This window comes from Anser brachyrhynchus (assembly GCF_964034855.1).
Source record: "Anser brachyrhynchus genome assembly, chromosome: 7".
NCBI classification, from domain to species: Eukaryota; Metazoa; Chordata; class Aves; order Anseriformes; family Anatidae; genus Anser; species Anser brachyrhynchus.
The window spans coordinates 15,537,685-15,561,092 of record NC_137701.1 but is presented as its reverse complement, the minus strand read 5'-3'; the positions used below and the strand labels follow the sequence as shown (position 1 = coordinate 15,561,092).

General features: G+C 44.4%; 1 protein-coding gene across 2 annotated transcripts in view; it reads right to left on the bottom strand.

The window, feature by feature from the left end:
* LOC308198300 (uncharacterized protein) overlaps positions 1–22,827 on the bottom strand; it is a 240,330-nt gene extending 217,503 nt beyond the window's left edge. The window contains exon 1 of one of the 2 annotated variants that reach the window (XM_080600535.1): positions 22,619–22,827. The gene's annotated coding sequence lies outside the window, so the exon portion shown is untranslated. The remainder of the gene's footprint in view (positions 1–22,618) is intronic. The other variant, XM_080600534.1, reaches the window with a different exon arrangement.
* Positions 22,828–23,408: the final 581 nt, after the last annotated feature.

Sequence of the window (23,408 nt, the reverse complement as noted above, 5' to 3'; positions counted from 1 at the left end):
CAAATCCTCTGAGTCAAAAACACCTTTGGCCGATGACCTCTCACAGCTCCAATGTCTTCCCCGCTCCAGCCCCGCTTCCTGCCAGGACACGCACCGCATCTCCCTGCCCCTGCCACCATGGTGCTAGGCATCCAAGGCAGAAGCTGGCAGCTCCTGGAGGTGTCCTGGGCTGGCAGGCAGCAGCTGCCGCTGGGCCCTGAGCTAGCAGAGCAGAGTGCATGCACCCAGTCCAAATCAAACCCTCCTAACCCCTCCAGTCAAATCTGCCCAGCTTAACCCTATGCCAAATGAGGGAGAAAACCAAAGGCAAAAAAGGTTTCACTCAAGCCGTGGCTGAGCTGTACTCACAGCACCTCCCCAGGGCCATGGGTCTGTGACAAAAGGACATCTGAGTGGGCTCCAAGTGACACTGGCCCAAAGGACCTGCCAGTCCCACCCACCACCAAAGCACACCCGCAGACCCCAGCCGCCAGCAGACGCAGTGGCAGGACGCCTGTGCCTGCAGGGGCTGCTGTAACAACTTCTGCTGAGCCCCTGACCTGTGCTGCCAGCGCTGCCTAGCAGTCCAATGATCTCTTCTTCACCATTTCTCCCTAACACCCATTCCTATTTCTTGTCTTTACGCCTGCCCTCTCCTATTGCTTTAGAGATCTGTGTAAAAAGGCAGACCAGCTAAAACACTGTCCTCTTTTGACTCCTGCTTTAAAATCCCCCCTGCTGGAACGCCTGCAAATCGTTTGATAATGGCCAGACCATGCACAAGCTGACACTTTTATCTTCTAAGCTAATGAGGAGTGTTTCATTGTTTAACCTGCCTTCTGTCTGGCCAGCAGCTTCTGCTTAGTCTCGCTTATCCATATGTGCAGCTAATCAGGTCTTTGCTGAAAGAACTATCTTTATTACTTGTGTCCAGCACTTAGCACAACAAAGTCCCGAACACATGCTGAGGCTGCAGTACACAGTAGAGGGATAATTCACATATTTTCAGATCAGCTGGGCTTAATGAAAACCCTAGGACGTTTAGAGAATTGGTTGAAGCTGCCTTTAAGCACCGAGACACCCAAAAGAAAGGCTGAGACTCTGGAAAACTGCTAAAGGGCAAAAAGAAAGCTCAGATCTTCAAAAGAAGGGAAGGAGGAGGAGTCAAGAAGTAAAAGCGCTCAAATCCAATTCCTGGAAAAATATTGAAACAAACAAATAAATTACTAAAATACCTCAAAAAAACAGAAGATGAGTAATAGCCAACACGCATTTGTCACAAAGATGCCAGGTCAAACCAATCTAACTTCCTTCTGTGGCCAGGGAACAGCTTTAGGGAAAAAAGAGAAAATGTCACAGAACTTTACTTCGGTAAGGTTTTTGACACTGACATGTTACTCTGAAAGAGAAGGCAGAGAAATGCAGGCCAGACAAAAGTACTCTAAGGGACAGGCTGCACAGATTCAGTCAGAAAATCATTCACTGTCAAAATTAAAAGATGGACCTAGCAAGGTTCCACAGGGATGATTTAGTGTTCTCAGTAGGCCCAGATAATAGGCTGGGGCAAACACCCACCATACCCGCAAACAATGCGGAGCTCTGCCAGCAACAATCAGCTGCACAGGTACAGAACGAGGTTGGGTAGCAGTTCTGTAAGAAAGGATCACCAGCTGAACACGAGTTGACAGCACTAGAGCATCTCTGTATGAAAAAAAAAAATACAGAAAAAAGGGCATATATCATCCTTTACAAATAACAGCATAATCTGCATATCATATGAAATAATCTTTCGAAACACTATTGGGAAGGCCTCCACAGAAGTAATATCTATTTAAAAGAGATGCAGACGACTTGGAGAGACGGGAGGAGACTGACAAGGAAAAAGAGCAGAAAAACTGCAATAACCAGCGTTGCTTCGTGTAGTGAAGACAGCATGGAGGGGGGCTGAGCTAAGGCTTGAAATGCAGAAAGAAGAGTTTCAGAGAAAAAGGGAAGAGTTTGCTCTCCCATTGATGGTGGGCATGATGAGTTGTAGCAGATTGAAATTACCATAAACTTCAGGTTAATTATTAAAAACTATGACAGGAGTGTAGCATCAGACTACATTTCCCATGGAGACTGTAAAATCACCTTCACTGGAGGTTTTTAAGAGTGTTAAGACAAAATATTTTCAAAGAACAACATATGTTTAGGTGAAAATGCCTTAGGACAGGGAGCTGGAATACGGGACTTCTGTGGTCCTTCCAGACATGCTAAGGGAGGGACGGTAGTTATCAATGAGCTAAGCAGGGATGCCTCAGTGGTTGCTAATTAATCCAAAGACATATCAGGCTAATATATCTGCTATCTAGGTATACTGGATCTTACACAACATCTAGCCAGTCAAGATGGATCAAGAGTACAGGTATTTTTTGCTCAGTTCTTCAGGGCCGTGGAATAAATTCTGTACCAGACAATATGTCCAAATCCCTTCCTAGGTTGTACCACCTCAATTACAGGATGACAACCTCTGGACAGTAAAGCTCACCGCTCACAGGACACAGATCAGTCTTTTAGTTAGGTCTGGATAGCAACAGTGAATGCACAGCAGTAAGAGCCACAGAGGACACAGACTGCAAAATACTCCAGAGAAAATGAGGCCATTTCCTTGGATGTATAGCCATGTTCCCATTCCATCCTCTTACTAACTTTTCCACTACTTCATCAGTCATAAGTTATCTTTAAATCTACAAGGATGTCTAGGTGCTTGCCTTCTGATGCTGGCACATGTACTTCCAGTAAACTATTCACAAAACGTCTCACTGATTAAGTAATAAATTCCCTTAAAATAAATCTTGAATCCTCTTAGTTTCATCTGTCTCTGACAACAGATCATCAGAACAGGTCCTCTCCTGTAAAGAGGGAAGGATGCAATTCTGTCAACAGAACTAAGGGAGTAATAATTTTAGGGTTTTGTTTTGGTTTTCTGTATGATTAAAACCAACCTGGGATAATCCCAGGAATGCCACGAGACTGAGCATAAATTTGGCACATAACCTGCAGTTCCCCCAGGTCAGCATGTCTTGAAAAACAATACAAATAAAATGGCCACACTGTCAGTTAGCCAAAGCAAAAATACGCCAGGGGATGTGTTGCCAGACAGTTTGCATCTGAGGATACAAAACTCGGACAGAAGAATTTTTGCCCCTGAGGTCAGGTAGGAATTGCCCTGCCTGACCCATACTCATACGAAAAAAAGACAGCCAAACCGGATCAGCTTTATCCCAAAGTCCTAAAACACAAGAGTTCCTGTGCCTCCCAACCTGTAACGTAGCTAGGGAAGGGTTGGTTCTCACACAGGACACTTTTCACAAACACTCTTCTGCCTGCAGAGTGCAAAATGAATGCAAAACACTGCTGTAGTACATTAGGAACCTACACCCTATTTGCACAAGTATAAGTGACTTTCCTGGACAGCAGAGAATAATCCCTTGTATTTACAGTCAGCGTTGCATTAAATAGCAAGACATGGAAGTCAGGGTTGTTTTTTTTTCTGGGTTAGAATTACAAAAACACAATCCAACTGCCCTTTGGATACTGCTTTTTAGCCCTTGCTTCTCATGGGAGAGGAGCATGCTTATATCTGTACACCAAATTGCAACCCTTTTCCGATACTCTTGCCAACATAGCATCTTATTACATTCCTCTGGTGTAGCAGCAGTTCTAAGGTGCTACTGAAAAGAACAGGACAGAATCTCAACCTGTGATGTATGAGAGTAGTGCTGAGTGTGACTTACATATCAGTACACTTGTTTCATGCCTGGAATCATATCATTGCAAGATGTGATCTTCTGAGATCTTACAACTAGGACTAAGCTCAGTTAACACTTGACTAGGGGACTTTAAAAGAAAATCTAAGGGCTGAGGGAAGTGCTTGGCAAAGCTTTGAACCAGCTCCTCAGCACAGCGCTTGAGGTCACTGTGGAACACAGAACATAGCCCAGTGTTTAAAAATCTGCAGAAAGAAAAGAGAAGAGAGGACAGAAGGACAGAAAAGAGAAAAGAGGAGAGAAGAGAGAGAAGAGAGGAGAAAGCAGAGAAGGAAGGGGATAGAAGGAAAGGGAAGGGAACGAGAAAAAAAGGCAAGGCAAAGCACAGACAATAAAAGAGAAAGGCAAGACAAGGAATAAAAGGAAAGAAAAGCAGTTTCTATAAAATCAAAGAATTTTGTACAAGAAAACATTGGCTATGCCTCAAACAAAAGTAAAAGCCCCTATTTTTCATTTGGAAAAGCAGAATGATATATTCCAACATTTTCAAAATATTTTTTTCTGCCAGAATTTCCATTCTCTGAAAAAACAATAGTTAAAATGTCAACATTTTGTCTTAAGCAGAAATGAAAAAGTCCTGAAACGCCAAAGTTTTCCACAGGACAGACAACCCAAATGCTGCTCATTTCTAATCCAACTCCTCTCTCTTTTTTTTTTTAGTTCTTTACCTCTGTCATTTCAGAGACAAAGGGGGCTCTGGAGTCGAATTACTCTGGGAGAGCTGTCAAGAAGTCCCCCGCTCTCCACCCTCTCCCACCGACTCCTGCTCCGACTGCAGGTACCATTGACCTGCTTGTGAACTAACTCCTGGCAGCAATTTGGGTTTTCTCTAACAGTTTGAGCTATAATTTACAGCAATTCTCAAGCCACTTTACAAACCAGCAAACCAGACCTGTGGCATGGGTGGGAATGCCTAAGAAAAGGCAAGCTGTGGCTCCCAGAAGGGGGAAGAGTCCATCTTACAAGTTACAGCTACAAGTAAGAGTAAGGTCTCTACCCCAGAAACTGCAACTGAACATTGCTGCTTCCACTTCAGAAGTCCGAGCCCAGCTTGCCTAGGATGCAAACTCCATCTCCCTGGATAACTTGCAGCTGGGGGCAGCTTACTTGCAGTTTGGATGCTGTTTCCACAGAGGCCCCCGACTGCCTTCATCTGCAGCTTCCCAGAGGTGGCAAACAGGGCTTGCCACATACACAGCAGCTTGCCACCAAACTGAAGGGCAGCATATTGCTACGGTGACATGCATCTCCCCAAAACCAAGTAGGGCACCCCAGTGTACGTCCTACACTTCATCAACAGGGGCACCCATTCCACTTCTGGACATAGAGGCATTTTTTGCTTTCGTAGCCCAGTCTTGCTTAGAAAGCCCCCACCTGAGCTTTCTGAGAAACCATGACTTTTTGAAAGCTAAGTATTAGAAAAAAAGACCTTTGATTTTCCTGTAAAGAAGTTTCAAAAAGAGAATGTGCTGTGCAGAGCTCCCAGAGAAAGGGTGCCTGGGGGAAGGTGCTGTGTAAGGGGCCTCGGCTCTCACAGGCCCCACTGAAGCTCGGGGCTGGAGCCACATTCCACACAGCTGGGGGAGAGAAACCCTTAATGTCCCTTTGTTTAGAGATCACTGAAACAATAGAAATCAGTGCCCAAAGGCTACGAAATGGCAGGGAAATATAAGGATTCATCAGGGGTCTGAAATAATGGGATTCTTGCTGAACAAACCAGGCAAAGTACAGCCAAAACACAAGGGCTGTGCCAGGTGAGCTCTGATCCATCTTGCTCCTGGCTTTTGCATCCTGCAGTGGTGGCACAAGGCTCTCATCTCCATGCCACGTGCCCTTGTCTCACCGACTTCAGCTCAAACACTGCTCTGCTGGCAAGAACAACCACCAGCAGAATGTTTTGCACTGAGGAGCTGTCACGAATGGACACAGGTACATCTCCTGTTCTCCTGTGGGGCTCTAAGGAGCTAACGTCTTCAAGGGATGCAGCCGTTTGTTCTGTGAATGCAGGTCTTCACAAGCATAAGGCATTCACCTCAGATTCAGGATGGGCTGAAATCTCCAACACCTCCACGGCTGAATTTGGGATTCCACTTTGGATCTGTCGTTAAATGCAATCAGTCTTCACGATGCTTCCACAAACAAAAATGAGGCGTTTTAAATCTCTCAGAGCCTGACAGCAAACAGCACAGAAAAATGAAAGTATCTAACTATTTCTCATCCTTGCACTGGGATGAGGATAACATACTTAATATCCTCTAAAAACTAGATGTTTCCAGGAGCCAGACCAGACCAGGCTGAATGTCTGCTCATCCACCAAAAGCGTTGTCATACCTCCCCTTAAGAAATCCAACTTCCCAGGTGCTGATAAAGCATTACAGCAACACACATCATTAGAACACAAATAGGAACCATAAAATATTGGCAGTGGGTACATGGTCATTGGCACTGGAAGTTTTCCCTGAAACATACCATTTTCAGCAGCCCCTTCATGGATGAAATGGAGGCTGTCCACCAGGTAAGGCTCAACTTTTTATTATTGCTGTACTAATTAGTTGGGACCCAGGCCAAAGAAGAGATGTCTTGAAGCAGCGTGCTCTAATCGATCCAACCAGCACAGCACGAAGCCTGGCAGGTACTTTTCGGTTATCTTCATAGAAAGACAGAGGCTTGCACAAAGGCCAAGTCCCCTTGGGATAGATACTTGAGCCAGGAGCATAAAGAGAAAAACACGTCTTCTGATGACTCAGTAAAAGTGGTCGAACTGCAAGATGGGGAGTGAGGCAAGGCCTCATTGCCAGTCAGAACCTTGAAAGGCTTTCCCCGAGCTGGAAAGCTGTACTACTGCCGCCAGAGCCCGACTCACCCCTTTTAAAGGGGATCTCAAGTCTTCCAAGAATTAAGTCTCATCACATACAGTTCCCCCTTTGACAGAAGGTATACATCAAATCAGAATATTTCATCTAAGCCTTGCAGATAATTTCTTCATCAACATGCTTTATTAAAAAAGCGATTTGAAAAAATCCTGGCCTTTTATAGGTCACTTCTCTTTTCCTAGCCAATCCGAGCTCACTGTTCCCCGAGGTCCTAATCAATTATCAGCCCATTTATTTTACTTGATATGAAGACTGTGCCCAATTAATTCAGAGATGCATTAAAGTGAAAGGTTTTACAATTGAAATGAATGTTTCTTAGTCTCTGTCATGTCCTGCTCTGGGAAATTAAGTTTAAACAAATGCTAACAGAATTGTCAATAATGCATTGCATAAAGGTCAGGGTGGTCAGGCTTTAATAAAAGGGATGTTTTTATTTCTTTATTATTACAATGTGTTTTCTTCTTCAGTCTGGTAAAAGAGGAGGCGTGCACAGCTACCACATCTGTGGTACACTTGAAGCTTCATCGCAGTGTATTAGGAGTTGATACCTTCTCAACCAAGACTATAGCTTGGTTTCCTGTCCCCAGACTTCCGTCATAATTAATGCAAAGTTAAACAGCCTCTCCATTTGACATTACATCAGGTAGGCTGAACTTTGTATTGGTTAAACATCTCATTAGAAAGACTGGTCCAAGTGCAGCTGCGATCTCTGGTTCTACAGCAAAAGTCTTCACCTCTTTGAAAATACAGTAATTTCCAGGGGAGGGCAAGGCAGACAGGCTAAGTTTTTTAAAAGGTAAATTATGTGCCAGCTGCACCCACATTCCCTCTCATTAATTTCACTCCCTCAGCTCAGTTTAGTGGAGTAAGTTTTGCCTCCTCTCCCGTTGCTGGGCAGTATTGCCAGGCTGTCTTCTCTGTGTGGATGGAGAATGAGGAAACCCTTGTCCACACAACTTCTGTTAAGAGCCTTGCGTGTAGGAACTCCACAAGTGTCCTAGCAGGCTCGTCACCTCATGCAGACACAAGAAACTTACCCTCCCTGCAGCCCTGGTAGATGGGGAAAAGTTCCATTTTATAGAGGTGACACTTAAGCAGAGAGGAGCTAAGAACAGGCTCTGCTGAGGGCCCCTGGCATCCCTGGTGACCCAGCAGCACTCTGCCTGAGAGCCAGGCAGCTGCCTAACCAAGCACAACACAGAACACACAACATGCTCTTTGTCAGAGCTTAGCAAAGGATTTCCTTCATTTTAGGGGAGACCTGAGGACACCTACAAATGCTGAATGCCCTCTGGATTGTAAACTCCCTCATAGAACAGTCCACTGTAACTCCACAGCTGAAAAGTACTCTCATGCCTCTGCAAACCTAGTGCTGGATTTGTACCAGCCAGGAAAGAACTCAACATGTCCTTAATACCATTCAAGGCCTCAATACCAAAGACGCCTTCTCTATGGGCTGCCTACTTCAGAAAGTAGGGTTGTGCCAACACACCGTCCCTCTCTGCTGCTTCTGCTGGAGAGTGCTACAACAGAAGGGAGCAGCGGGCAGCTGCCCTGGGCCCTGCAGAGCTGCTCGTCTCACTGTACACAGGCACTCAGTCCCTCCTCCCTGGCAGGCAGCGAGCTCTACCACACAGCACAGGCTAATTCCACACCAATCTGCTGCACATTGACTAAATGTGTCTGCAGAGATGCGTTTTGGCAGTTGGGTTGGGTTCAGGCAGAAATCATTTGGAAGTGCTTTACTGAGTGGAACTGTACTTAATACTCTGCTGTTGAACTCCCTGCTGGAACAGGTAAGAAAATACAGTTACATGTGTGGAAGAGAAAGGGGAAAGCTGGTGGCAGGTGGGATATGTGCCTTCCACCTCAACTGCCAACAGTTAAAAAATAGCTTGTTTAAGCCTGGGAGTTTGCAAATGCACAACGGGGTTGCTGATGCAGGAAAAAGCATCTTGTTCTTCCTCAGATGGCTCAGTTGGGGATTGCTGCAGGAAACGTGCCATGCAGAGGAAGAAGGCTAGAATTCAGCTCCCCAGCGTTACCCATTTGTGTTTTACAATGTGGCTGCAATTACGGCATTTTCATTGTTTCAACAATCTGTACAGAATACACCAGGGTCCCCTTTGGTTTCAGAAAGTCTCTGGTCAACAAACATATTGCTTTAAGAATCTGGGTAGGAGGCTAGGAAACACCAACTTTAACTTCATGGGAAAAACTCTGCAGCTCCTTTCAGTTCCCTGCACTTCAGTGACAGCAATCACAAAGCAAAACCATCATTAGAATGGGATACAAGCTTCTGAAGTCAGAGATGCTGTCTTTGTATCAAGTGGAAGCAGTTTAAAAGTAAGTTGTTCGGTTTGCAGCCAGTTGGCAATGTAGCTGCCATTTCTCAAGGAAAATGTAAAAAATGCTTAGGCCTTCCTAAGATTTTCTAGTCTCAGCTTTCTTCTTTTTTTCTGTAGTTCTTCAGATGGTGAAAAAAAGACTGAAAACATAACTCAAATGTAATCAATTCATTTCCTGCTGAAGTTTGCAGAGAGCCTGAAACATCAGCTCTGAGATGCATGACCTGCTCTTTTCATTTCAAAGTGAGCCAATTCAGATTGAACTGCGGCACCTTCAATTTCACCGTTAGCTCCTCAGTGAGAACGGTGAAGGAGTATTGCAGTAGGAAGACCTGAAACACAGTGAGGTCCTTAACCACACAAGGCAGCACTGAAGTTGCATGATTGGCTTTAGTGAGGAAGAGATCAACTCCTAAAGTTTGAAAAATACTGCTCCAAGATACTGATCATCCTCAGTTCCAACTGTGCCCCAAGTAATTAGGTAATGGAGCTTAATTTCAATCTTTATCCTGTGCTCTTCTTAAAGCTTTAAGCCAAAATACATCATCACTCATTCTGGGCTGCTTCCCACTCTGTGAAGCTGAACCAGCACTTACTACTAAACCTGTCTCTGGTCTCAAATTCATTACTTGATATCACACCCCAGGAATGTGGCCAGTAGGTTTTTAGGGATTTATTTGCAAGTCCAGATTAGTACAGATTCATTTGCCACAACCATCTGTATTTTTTTTTTTTAAGTGTACTTACTCCTTTAACTACCTTCATTTAATTTTTTTTCTTTTTTTTAACATCAAAGAAAATAACTGGAACTTTATGGAAATATGGATTCAATCAGTGATCATTGGCTATTTTTTCCTGCCTCAGTTATGAAAGGAGATGAGGTGTTTAAATGACTAGATTTCACATGTGGAAGGAATAAGTCTGAAGGAAATAGCATAGGATTCTTTCCAAGCTTGAATTACAAATTTTCCCAGGACCCAGGGGAGGAGCAAAGCAGAGCAGAGAACAAGATTTCAGGAGATTCTTTGTCAAGTGAGTTTCTCAATCAGCCTTCAAAGGCACCTTGAGGACCCAACTTCTTCCTTATGTTGCATTCCTCAACTGGTATAGAAGCTTAAAGACTCCAGTTGGTACCTCGCTCAATAGCTGCTTATATGATGTGCTGAAGTATTTATCTGGCAATAATGCATGTTAATGTCAATTTTGTAAGAAAAATGAACTAACAGATGAACTATTTCCCCCAAAGTGCTTACTTGTTAGTATGAATCTTGCAGGTACACACTACTCATATATTACTATCCTACAAGCTCAAAGAGATTCTTTAAAAAATCCTCATAAGGTTTGATATGTGGATATTATTGAACTGATCAAATATCTAACAGGTAGAAATTCACATCTATCTTCCTCCAAGGAAGACATTCACGTCTATTCTTCCTTTCATTAAAGCAAGAAGAGTTATCTCTGTCCTTTCTTACTCTTACGTGCCAAGTTTCCTTCCTAAATAGGCAGTTCCTTCAGGCAGGCCAGTACGAGTAAATGACTTCAGATTACTGCAGCTAGCCCTGGTACTGTAATCACCCATGTGCCAGGAGGGGCTGTTCCTGCTCTGAATGCCCACAAATCCAGAGAGAAATAGCTGTCTAGAGGTTATCTTTCCTCTGGCATCAAGATAGGGGAAGATAATTTCCCTCTCTGGTGCAATGCAGTTCCCGTGTCAATTGGTGCCAAGAGAAACTGCAGAGTAACAGCAGTAAAAGGAGAAACAGCAGCCAAGCTCCTGTATCATGTTTTAAATTTAATTTTTTAATTTCTTTTTTAATAATTGACCTGTCAAGATAATTACTGCGGATCATGAGACAATGTCTCTAGTACATTTGGGAAAAATGGAATGGTTCGGGGGAGGATATACATTTTCAAAGGGTTTGCTGCCTGGAGTGGAATGCAATTTCATTATCATCTTAAAGGCAAATGTTAGGGAAGTGGGTGGGGGGTTGGGGGGTTAGAAAACCATGTCCTTTTTTTAATTTTTAGTTTAGTACGGCTTTTCAGAGTTAAAAATCCAGTGGCAGATGAGCTTGCCCTGTACAGGCTTCTATTGAAATTAATGGGAGTAGACTTTCCTGGGAGATGACTGCAATGCAACAGACATCCTCAGCGACAGGCTGAGGATAATGCTATGTCTTGCATTATTCAGCGTACAGATTGCATAGTCTTTACCTATAAAGACTGGCCCATTTTGTTTGGCTTTTATGCTTACTTCCAATGGGGCTTGTTTACACTGCCCCCCCCCCCCAACTTCTCTCCTCCAAACACTCTCCAGGGACCATGAGTTAGAGCATCTCTGCAGGCTGCTCAGCAGCACCATGCTGCAAATTCAAGCCATTAACATGACAGCACATCTGATCCCTACGCTGCTGTCCACCACTCCCTAGCTCTCCTATGGGAACAGCTGCTTTTAAATGGCAGGCAGTAGTGTCTCATGGTTTGATATTCAAAAACTTAGTGGACCGTGCTCTGTGCACTGGCAAGAGAAATATACGCTGAATCTGCCTGAGAAGAATTCTGCTGCACAGTTTAGCTGTCTCAGTTACTTTAATGCAGCACTGACCCGATAATAAAATCCTTAATATTGAATATAAGCTTCTGAAGTCACAGATGTCATCAGTTTAAAGTGGAAGCAGACATCATCCATTTTAGTATAAAAGATGCCTAAATCATCACTCCTTTGAAATCAATATGAAAGCACCTCTTAGCCGGAGTAGGCCAGAAAATGTGATAAAACACAAACTCTCATTTCCCAAAAGGAACAGGAAAAAACAGCCAGACATCTCAGTTTTGTACTAGACTCTCAATTTGCTTTTTAAGCATGCTTCTAGGTATAATGATCACTACAGGAACTGTGGGAAGGCAATCTAAGCATCACTGCTTACAAGACCTGCCCGAGTCTGCAGAAAGCCTGAAATGCCATCTTTGAATTGCTCCTTTCCAATCCAGTCTGGATTCCAATTAAAATACTTTGAGTGTTTTACTTCTCAAAAGCATTTGTAAAAGAGAGGAAATACCAGTATGAAGGTAAAGTACTTCTATGGGTGGGTGGGTGTCCAGTGATGAAGCAGGGAGATAAAGAAGCACATTTAGAAGTTTAAAACCTGCAATACTCAGACAGAACATTCAAACTCAGAGATTGGCTGCTGACTAGACATACAACTGAGATCCATCCTTCTATAGTTTACAGTTGACCATGGATTTAACGACAGAAACCATCCTCTTTTATCCATTAAATGGTATGACCACATGATCCACTTACTCTCCCAGCAGGAAAATTGTGCCACTGTCTGAAAGACTACAGCTGCTCAGGAGATCACTTCTGAACTGGAGCTACACATCTAAACAAGAAAAAGTAGTAGTGGAACAGGAGTGGGAAGAAAATGCAGCAGGCCACAGTTCAAAAGAACAGAGAAGTATTTCGAAGTTGCTCTTAATCTTGGCCTAATATTCCCAAGGACAAGAAAGCCCTCATTGCCATTGATACAGGACCGACCAAGTGAAGACAAGAGGCTTTCAGCTATTCTGAGCTCTATTCTTTGCACCTTCCTTTAGTTTAACATTTCTATCCAAAACCCAGCCACTATACTGTGTAGATCTGGTTTCTGGTGCCTGGCAGGCTCTGCTGTTTTAATGCTGCTAGTGCACTGAGGGGTCTTCATGTCTGTAATGGAACCCAAGTTTCATTGCAGAAAGGAAGAATTGACCGTCTCTGAGCCACAATTACAGATTCAGCTTCAGAGCACTCTGAAAGCTGCCACAAGGTTCCCAGCAGGAATTAGTGTCCAGCTGGGACCAAGCAACAGTGACTGCCTGACTTGCGAAGCCATTAAAACACAGAAGCATTACTTAACATTGAAAGAAAATGCCTTTTTTTTTCCTCCCTATCTTGCCTTTCCTTCTTAAATCACCACTCAGCATTATTTTAAAAGTGCTCCTTAAGAGCTTCCATTCTGTTTTTTAGGAAGTACTGAATGAGAGCTCAAGGCCAAATGCAACCTGAGATCAGCTTTGGCGACAAGTGCTGATGTTGAAACAGAGCACTTCACACCTGAAAGCATGTTCATTGCTCAGACACAAAGGAACAGAGAAGGCAGGGAGCTGAAGCAGAGACTAGAAATGCATGTGTTACTGTCTAACTACAGCCCTCTGTTCAGTTTACCGGTAATCGACCACAATGCTTGAGCTGAAATTAAGCAGAGCAGAGGATGAACAAAAGCCCAGTATCAATCACCTTTTATTTCTCCTGATTTTAGTTTGTTTCCATCACCCCCAAGCTCAAAGATTTTTCTAGCCTTTGGTTCTGGAAGGAAAAGGTTTGCTGTAAGGCAAGTTTCTAACTGCTGCTTGGCTTAGAGTAGACCTAAAGGAAATCACGCTGTCCCGGTTAGAGGCGGTGTTGCACGGGGGTTCAAACCAAGAGCAGAGCTCCTCAGCAGCACGTGCTCCAACATCAGACATCATCATCAAAGGGCCTCATCCCTTTTCCTTTGTAGAATACATGTGATTACAGACACGGGTGAGCCCCACTGCAAGATCCACTGCCTAGCTCTGGCTCAGCACCACGGCCTCTCTCTTGGATCCTGACAGGCCAAGGCTCCTGCCACAGACCCTGTTGTGTGAGCCAACGTGTAAGGGAACAGACAGACAAAGCGGTTGGAAATGCTCTGCACATAGATTGATCCAAGGTGTTCAGAGCCTTTAATGACAGGCAGTAGCCCTCTGTGAGGTCACTGCCCAGGAAAGAACCAAGGGCAGAACAAAACAGACCTGTCCTTGCTTGAAGCCTCCCTGAAGTGTGGAGTAAAGCGGTTTTAATCATGACATCTTCCCCTGGATATGTTGGAGAGAACACATTCCTCCTGGCAAGCTCAAAGCAGCTACCTTCCTCGAAGTGCATATGTGCAACAGTTTGTAAAAAACAAACAAACAAACAAAAAAAAAAACACCACAACTTGATGCCTGATTTTCAAAATCTGTTGGTAGTTTAAAAACCTACCCATCACATGGGAAAACAGGGAGATGCTGTCAACTTCATTACTCACAAGTGCAGATAAGCCCTGATGACACAGTATTTTTCCTAAGTGATGTTGTGACCTGGGGCAATATTAAATGCTTCAGTCCCTGCTTTCTGCCTGGATACATCCTTCTTGGCATATTTGCTTCCACAGTGTATTCCTTGGTAAGAAACTAGAATTCCAAGAGCAGGAATATATCCATCCTGTGACTCCAATACGCACAAGTCAGACATTTCCTATTTAGTATGCATGGCAGAAGCATGAACACCATTTATTTTTGAATGCAAATGATGAAATACTGTATTTGCTGAGGAGAGGAAAGGGGATGTCCTCCACCATAATCTATGATTTATTTCCCCTCACTCTGCTTTGCTGCATTTACTGTAAATTTCTTCTTTCAGAAGCAGGTAGGTTCATCTGCAGTTCCACAGTGGTCACAAGAGGATTTTCTGTCCCTTCTGGAAGGTATCCAACCCCCTTTCGCTCCAAGGGCAATCCCTCCATCCCATCCAAAGAAGAGCAGACAGCTGGAAACCTGCCACGTATGACTGTCTCATCAGTTTAATTTTTCTGGTAACAATAAAGAGGGTCAGTACTAATCCTGGAGACAGTCTGCACGCATGCTATGAAACTACCAGTGTTCCACCCCCTACCCTTTCAACAAAATGATGAAGCACTGGAGCACTACAGCTGCCTGCAGCAGCATACGGCAGTCAGGGGCTTGCCAGGGAGCCAAATGGGGCAGGCACACACCTCCTTGCTTAGAAAAGCTCAGACTTGAAGTTTCTGCCTCAGATTGGAAACAGGATGAAGAAGCCCTGAGACTCTACCATGCAGACATTCAGGCTGTGTGTGAAAATACCACCTCATGTCACCGCCTCCTGCCATCTCCTAGTATTATTGGGGTGTGTGTGAAGGATAAGTCTCAATCAAAAAGGTCCTTTGCGGACAGTAGGGAAGGCAGCCAGGATTTAACTCTTCCACTTGCACTTCCCCACCACATTCCCTGTCAAGCTGGGGAATGCAGTACTACTTAAGGAGATCAACTGAGTTGTTCACATGAGCATGCCCTGAACTACTAGAGTGAAAGCTAGCCAGGTGAACTACTACAGCTTAAATGGCATGCCTTCGATAACCATGCCCCTCCTTTCGACTGAAATGGGATAGGCAGCACTCACAAAAGCAGCTCCGCCAGCAGGGTTAGCCAGGGGTGCCAGCACAAAGACAAACACCACGGATGCGAAGGCCCAGCTTCAAATAACAACTTACAAGCTCACTAAATCAGTAAACCTAGTGGCTAAGCAACTCTACAGACCTAGAGCCAGACAAAGGGAAAGAGTGACCACTACATAAACTTGTGGCTTTTGGTGTTGATGCCTAAAAACACACATTTACCACTAACTCCGTCTCAGGTAGAGTATGCCTTCCGTGGTAGCACTTTCACTCCATCATCCCTGTGATTTTCCTGCCCCCCTCAACTCTCCCAAATCTGTTGAAATGCTGCTAAAAGATTTGTATGTTGTTTTTCTTCCTCTAGCATCTTTGTTCACCACCTGCAGGTATAAGCAGGCCTACTGAAAATGAAAAAAGATTCCCCAGTTTGTCTTAGGAAACAGTACCATGTACATTGCACTCTGGATGCATGTAGAAGTCTGGACAACACGAATACCAGATGGAGGTATCTGAAGTTGTTTCCCAAAGAAGTCACTCTGGATATTACTGGCATGCAAAAGAGCAGGCCACATTCAAATGCCACCTACCTATTCTTCCCCTCAACATTACATAACTCCAAAAACCATATTGTTATAAGGCTTGGAAGAGCCTGATTTATTGTTTCTTACAGGTTTTATCTTTATAGGTAATCCAATGTCTAGTAATCAGAAGCGATCCTGTTATAGATCACACTGGCAAAACATGCCACAATCGCCTGCATAGTTTTGGCTGGAAAATGTGACAAGCTAGTGATGTCTCTCTCCCGTGAACTGAGCTGTGGCTGAAGCCTGTTGTGTAACCCTGATATAAGCCCCCTGGGCACAAAGCTCAACTGAAAATTCATACGGGAAAAAGGGAGGGAAGGGAAGGAAGCAGCTTCATGACATTCATGTGGTTTATTACAAAGATCTAAACTAGCACTGCTTCAAGCCTTTTCTAGCTAAAACTGTTCATAGGCTTCTGAAGATAAATATGCCTCCAAAACCACAAAATGCAGTCTGGCCATAAATAAACCTCGTCTACCAGAGTACTGAAGTAGTTCCAAAATATTAGCTCATCCAGGCGGGGTGCAGAGTTACTAGAAAGCCTCCTCTTCTCCCATGTTACTCCAGCTGTAATTTTCCAGACCATCTAGCTCTCCTCCTGGTGTCAAAGTACTCATAGAACTTATGGATGTGTTTAGATTGGAGTAACTCCCCTTACGAGGTCTTAAATGTGAAAGTCAAAGCAGTCTATCCCTGTACTCCAATAAGCCAACACTGATGCCATTTTAAAATTAGTTAGATGCAAATGGGAGGAAAGAATTTGAACCTCACACACATTTGGGTTCTGTCACATTAGGGCCCTGGAAGGTTTAACTGGACAGCTGGGTCCTAAATTAGCTGTAACTACTCTGGAAAAAAAAAAGGTATGTTATCTTTGAGATAATCTCAGTGGAAAACATCTGGTCATTCGGGGGGGAGGGGGGAGGGAGAGATGCTAATGATGGATGAGAAACAGAAGAGAAAAAAATGATATATTTTTTAATGCCACTCTGTAAATTAATGGCATGTTTCAGTGTAGAACTCTGCGATCATTTTTGGTCACCCATTCTGAGGGGAAACTGCAGTGAGAGGGAAAAGCGAAGTCACGTGTTCTGCTCTGTGTCTGCCAACACACCTTCATCTGCCATCACGTTTTGTTCCTCTGTGTCAGTTTGAGTCTTTAGCCAGATCCTTCTCTTATCCATAGGGTCTTTTCCAGAACAGTATCACCTACTGCTTGACACCCTCTTTTCAAAATGAAACTCCATTGTATTAGCTGTTGGTATCCCTAAAAATATTGAACTCTAAATTATTGTGGGATTTTTACTTCATGGCTTATGTGCTACTTCTTAAGTGAACTCCTATTATAACACTTCCATGCTAATTAGCATCACCCCTCCTCTCAGACGAGCTACCAGGGTGATGCTAATTTTCCAGCATCCTGGAAAACTGCAGCTCTAAAATCCTGTCCTTTTGTCATCCCCAAACAGTTCGTGTTTGGTTGCAATTACCCTGTTAGTATCGCTTCATTGACTTATTTCTCTGCAGTCGCTCTTAACTGTATATATGCATTATCTATTTATTGAGGAAAAAGCTGTTCACACAAAACTGTTAATACACCCCTAACCACACTACAGGAGATTTCTAGACTGTTGCATGCACTTCACTAAAATTTTATCTCGTCAGTTTACAAAGAGTTGTTTCTTTCTTTAAAGCTACAGTACTCCTCTCACACCTCTGTGACCTAAGCTGTCCTTTGGGTACAGTTCATGGCCAGGAATTACAGTATCTTATTGATTTTTGTCATTGCATCATATTTCAAGCTGTCTGTTGAGTAATGTCTATGCTATCAAGGTCCTCTTCTCATAGTAGGCAGGAGTGTCTAGGGCTGTCAATCTCACTGCCATTCATAAGTACTAACATCCACTAAAAATAAATTAGAACAAAAGTGATCTGACAATGAAAAGCTGTAATTTGAAGATATTAAAGAAAAAGGCTTTTGTCAAATTTGACTCATATGGAACATGTCATATAACACGACCCAAATTGTTTGACAAGAACAAATTACCACAACACTCCCTATCAAAATAAGTCAGAGCCATTAAAATAGACAAATAAATCCCTGCTCAAGTATGAGACTGGCATACGGAATTACAGAAATCAAAGATTACTAGGTAGTCCTATGGGATTGAAAAGTATTAAAGGTCCTTATCAATAAGGAATCAAGAGCTCCTTATGTTTTCATCATGGATGATTTTTTAAAATCTTGAGCTGAAGTCAACTTTAAAAGTAGATTCTCTAATTCCATAGGGCTACTATGATATAAAACAGAGATGTGAAACCTAAAAACACCTGACACCAACAAAATGTAGATTAACTGCAGAAACAGACAAAAGGCCGCAGCAGCAGATCAAAGAGAGAACAGTTTGGCAAAGTATGATGGAGCATTACCATAATGAATTTTGTGAGTAAGCAGTGTCCTTTAAAATAATTCCTTTGATCACCTAAAAAGGCATTTACTACAATCAAGAAAGAGTTTACTTATTAAAAAATAAAAAATAAAGGCATAAACTTATCTAGGACTTATCTTTAACCCATTTCCAGTACCTCCATCATGACGGTTCATAGATTTCTTCTTCTGGGCCTATCCTGGGTCTGTCCTGGGACCAGTGCTGTTTAATACCTCTATCAGTGACGGACAGTGGGATTGAGCACACCCTCAGCAAGTTTGCAGATGACACCAAGCTGAGTGGTGCAGCTGATACAACAGAAGGAAGGGATGCCATCCAAAAGGACCTGGACAAGCTTGAGATGTGGGCCCACGTGAACCTAATGAGGTTCCACAAGTCCAGGTGCAAGGTGCTGCACTTGGGTCAGGGCAATCCCAGCATGAACACAGACTGGGAGAACAACTCATTGAGAGCAGCCCTGCAGAGAGAGATTTGGGGGTTCTGGTAGACAAGAAGCTCGACATGAGCCAGCTCTGCCCACCTGCAGCCCAGAAGGCCAACTGCATCCCGGACTGCATCACCAGAGGAGTGGCCAGCAGAGGGAGGGAAGGGATTCTCCCACTCTGCTCTGCCGTCGTGAGGCCCCACTGGGACTGCTGCATCCAGGGCTGGGGCCCCCAGCACCAGAAGGATGTGGGACTGTTAGAGCGGGTCCAGAGGAGGGACACGAAGATGGTCAGAGGGCTGGAGCACCTCTCCTATGAAGACAGGCTGAGAGAGCTGGGGATGTTCAGCATGGGGAAGAGAAGGCTTTGGGGAGACCTCACTGGGGGCTGTAACGAGGTGATCTTTAAGGTCTCTTTTCAACCCAAAGCATTCTATGATTCTACTGTTCTGTGATTCTGTGCTTACCTAGTCTGGCTTCCTGAATTCCAGCCAAAACAACTTCCTGCAGCAATCCCTGACTTGTCCACTCCAAGAATAACTTCCTCATGTTTCCTTTCAGGATTAATAGTGAGAGACTGGTCAGACATTTCAATTTAACTAGATTTCAGGTCAAGTGTCTAGCCTAGAAGCATACCCAGCTCATCAAACAGATGAATTGAGAGCCAGCTCAAGGCTTCCCTGCAATACAGGTGAAAGCAAACCCTCTCACCCAAAGGATGCTCTTAGGAGAGCAAACTGGGACAGTTAAGCTGGAGAGGAAGATCCTGGGGAGCTGGGCTCACTGTTCCCATTGCTGCTGTCTACACGGGTAGTGGGGTAGCAAGCAGTTGCACTAGAAGAGCTTGTTCTGCAGTCCCTACTTCATTTCTTGCCATCCCACAGTAAGAGACATCTCCATCCCCCCCAACTTTCTCTTAGCAAAAGCAGGAGCCAACAGCAGTGAGAGCCCTTGCTTTGCAGGGGACTGCAAGCTAGCAAAACTGTGGGATTACAGTTGCCATGAGCAACTGCCAGCTGTGCACCTTCCTTGACCTGGCCTCTTCTTGGGCTGTCCCAGGCTAGCAGGGGGCAGCAAGAGCTGTCATTGTCATCCCCCCACAGCAAGAGCCTAAAGGACTGGAAGGAACCTGTCTCCTGCAGTTCACATTTCAATCCAGACTAGGCTAGCAAGTCTACGGGAAACACGGAGCAGACTGTTACCTGCCCAGGCATCCAGCTGCATGCCGGTGCCATCGCCTGCAGAATAACAGCAGGCCAGGCCATGCACCAACAGATCAAAGGCAGCTGTAACTGTCATTACAGCTAACATAATGAAGACATGGTGCTAGTAATTGTTGGGAGCAGGAGTCCGCTCTTCTGAGAAATTTTCCTGAGTGCTGTTAAAGGGGCCTTGGTTGTTTTCAAATGAAAAAGTGAAATCTAAGACACTCAGATCTGCTAACAATTATCCTCAAAGCCGTTCCTGCTGCTGCCTTTCCCGACTCGGTCCATCACATAGCTGCCTCAGAGCAGGAGCTGCATGGCAGGTTGAGCGCTCTGTGGGGCGGGAAGCCATTACGCCTTATTAACTTTGAGTGACTAAGCCCTTTGTGCAGGAGCTGAATATAATTAAAACACATTTTCCTTGCTAAGCTGTTAGACTGAGGAGGAGCTGGGCTCGGGCTTTTCTTTTTGTCCTACTTGTCTAGTGAGTTTGTGAAAAATAGAAAGGCTGAAGTTAAGAAAAACCTAAAATGATTTGCTGACAGAATAACAATAACAACAACAATACATAAAAGACAAAAGCACAGCTACTGCGTGATTTAAGCTATACAGACATCTAATGCAAAAGACAGGGGTCTCTCACGTCAAAAAACGGAGTTACTCAAAGCGTGGAGACAACTGTTTACACAAGCTCAGGCAAGCCCTTTTTGTACTTTACATGGCTGTTGACTTGGGAAGATTCCATTTTCCAGTCTTGACTTAAGCTACAGAAACAGCCAGAGCCATCTCGAATTGTTTAAAAAAGAGGTTTCAACAAGCTGGAAATCCCTTCCACTCTTGTGGGAATTCCTGCAAGGAACTGAGCAGGCTGAAATATGCCAAAAAACAATGTTTGGCATAAGTGAGTGACTGTGGCTGCTCCTGCTACAGTAATTTAAGACAGGCAGCAGCTGGGAAAGACTGTTTCTCATGGTAACCCTTTCCATGTGTGTCCTCCACCCAGATGTAAAGTCAAAGACCCTCCTCTCAAAGGAGCAGCTTTGAAGTTCTTAAGTGATATTTAACTCCAACACCATAACCCCTTTATCCTTATTATAAAGCAACCAGTAAAATAAGATACCACACCCCAAAGACTCCAGGACTTTGAAGAGAAGAGTTAAAGCAGAAGAAGGAGAAGCAACCTTCCTTGCTTTTCTCAGGAATCTTAAGAATTCTGCTCTGTTTTAACAGCATTGTTTGAAGTCAGAGAATGCAAAGCCACTCAATGAGATTTTTATCTCCTCAATTCAAACAACAGCGGTAATAGAGACTCCACCATCTGAGCGTGCCTATGACCTGATTTTTGGCTGCTTCTCTGAGATACTTTTGAATTCATATGCTTTTAATTTCTGAAAGAAAAAGTGTTTGGGAAAGGAAGTGGATATGCAAAATTTATCTGCATTCTGGGAGCTACACTTGGTAGAAAAGAATTATCTGTTTCTTATTTATATATACAAACACACAGTTGATGAAGGACTCTAGACTCTGGGAATTTTTCATATTGCAATGAAAAAAGCAGCCCCCATAAACTGACAGCATGACTTGTCATGTACACATTGACACTATTTGCCTGTTCCTGTAGAGGAGAATCAATAGGATCTTTACCATGCTCCTTCATTCCCACTGAACCCTGCCCAGGACCTCATGGTCCTAGCATAAGGAGCTTCCACAGCCTCTTCAGGCAGCCATTGTTATTACATTTATGAAAAATATTTTTATCACACAGATGAATGTCTGAATTACATATATATAATATTGCAAATATTATTTTTTGATAGAGCATGACCACACATCAGCCCAATATTTAATACCCCTGCATTTCTTGAATGTAAACTGAAGGAGAAAAGGGAATAATAATTGTATAAAAACAAAATGGCTCATTTTTAACGGTAGTTCCACTTCCAAACAGATCCTCTTCCATTATTCTGCAAATATTCACACTAGCTGGTTTATAGCCAGAGAGAAAGAAATATTCAGAACACTCAAACATGGCTAACATCTCTGTGTGTATGGGGATATATCGTATTCACGTGGCTGTTTGTGGAGGAACTGTTCAAGCAACCAGTTAAAAACAAGTTCTGAGTATTCTGAGGAATACTGGAAAACTTGAGCAATAAGGTATGCAGGTACAACAGCCTGCTTTCCAAGCAGAGCAGCAAACAATTAATGAGAAATGCATTGGGTGAAAACTCTTATCAGCCACTTCTGAAATAATTGCAAGTATGTTTGCAAAACTCCGAGCATATTCAATGACAATTTGAAAAGTGAGTATGAAGCTCAATTCATTAAATAAGTTAATTATTTCAAATAGTTCAACCTTTTCCTGTAAATCAGAATCTGAAGAAAGCAGCCATGGCTTGGGAGGCATTTCAGTACAGCATGGCTTTTTCTTTGCTGGTGAATGGCACCTTCTTGTTTACATAGGGTGTGATGGCTCTAGGACTTTTCTCTGTACAGTCCTTCCTTACTTCGTGAAGGTTTTATACTGTATGAAATGGACAATTTAAACCCACAGTAAAGCAACAACCAGGGACCTACTCCCTCTTTTGTCAATATGATGAACCAAAAGGGCTTATGTGGCTCATCTTTACTCATGAAGGACCCCAAAGAAGACTGCTGTTTGGACCACCCTGCAGCCCTGCAAGGCTGCCATGCAGTACCCTGGAGTTACCTGGTGTCTTCTTCCCACTGCACCATCGGCTGCCAGGCACTGGTGGCCATCTCCTCAGAGGGGCATTAGCAGTCATTTCCTCAGCAGAGACCTGATGGCCATCTCTTAGAGGAGCATTTCTTCAGCAGGGCAGTACCCATCTCCTCAGTAGGCCCTGGAGCCCATCTCCCCAGCAGGCCATTGGCATCCATCTCCTCAACAAGGCAGCGCCCATCTCAGGAGGGCCCTGCTGGTCATCTCCTCAGAAGGGAGCTGGCATCTATTTCCTCAGCAGGGCCCTGTTAGCCACCTCCTCAGCAGGCCCTAGCAGCCATTTTCCTATAGCGGCAGTGGCATCCACCTCCTCAACAAGACAGCGTCTATTTCCTCAGCAGGGCAGTGCCCATCTCCTCAGCGCCTGCTGGCGGCCATTTCCTCAGCAGGGCAGTGCCCATCTCCTCAGGGCCTGCTGGTGGCCATTTCCCCACAGTGCCGTTAGCATCCATCTCCTCAACACGGCCGCGCCCATTTCAGCAGGGCCCTGGCAGCCACCTCCTCGGCTGGCGGCTGTTGCACCTCTTCAGCGGGGCACCAGCGCCCATCCCCTCAGCAGAGCCACCTGCCTGTAGCGCCAGGCGCCTCCCGAAAACCCCTTGGGGGGGTTTGATGGGGGACGTGTGAGGTGCGGGGCGCGTCTGCCCCCTGTGAGCCGCCAGCAGCTGGAGCAAAACTCGGGCCGGCAGCAGCGGGGCCGGGCGAGCGAGCGGCCCGGCGCTCCCCGTCAGGGGGTGCTCGAGGCTCTGCCCCCGAG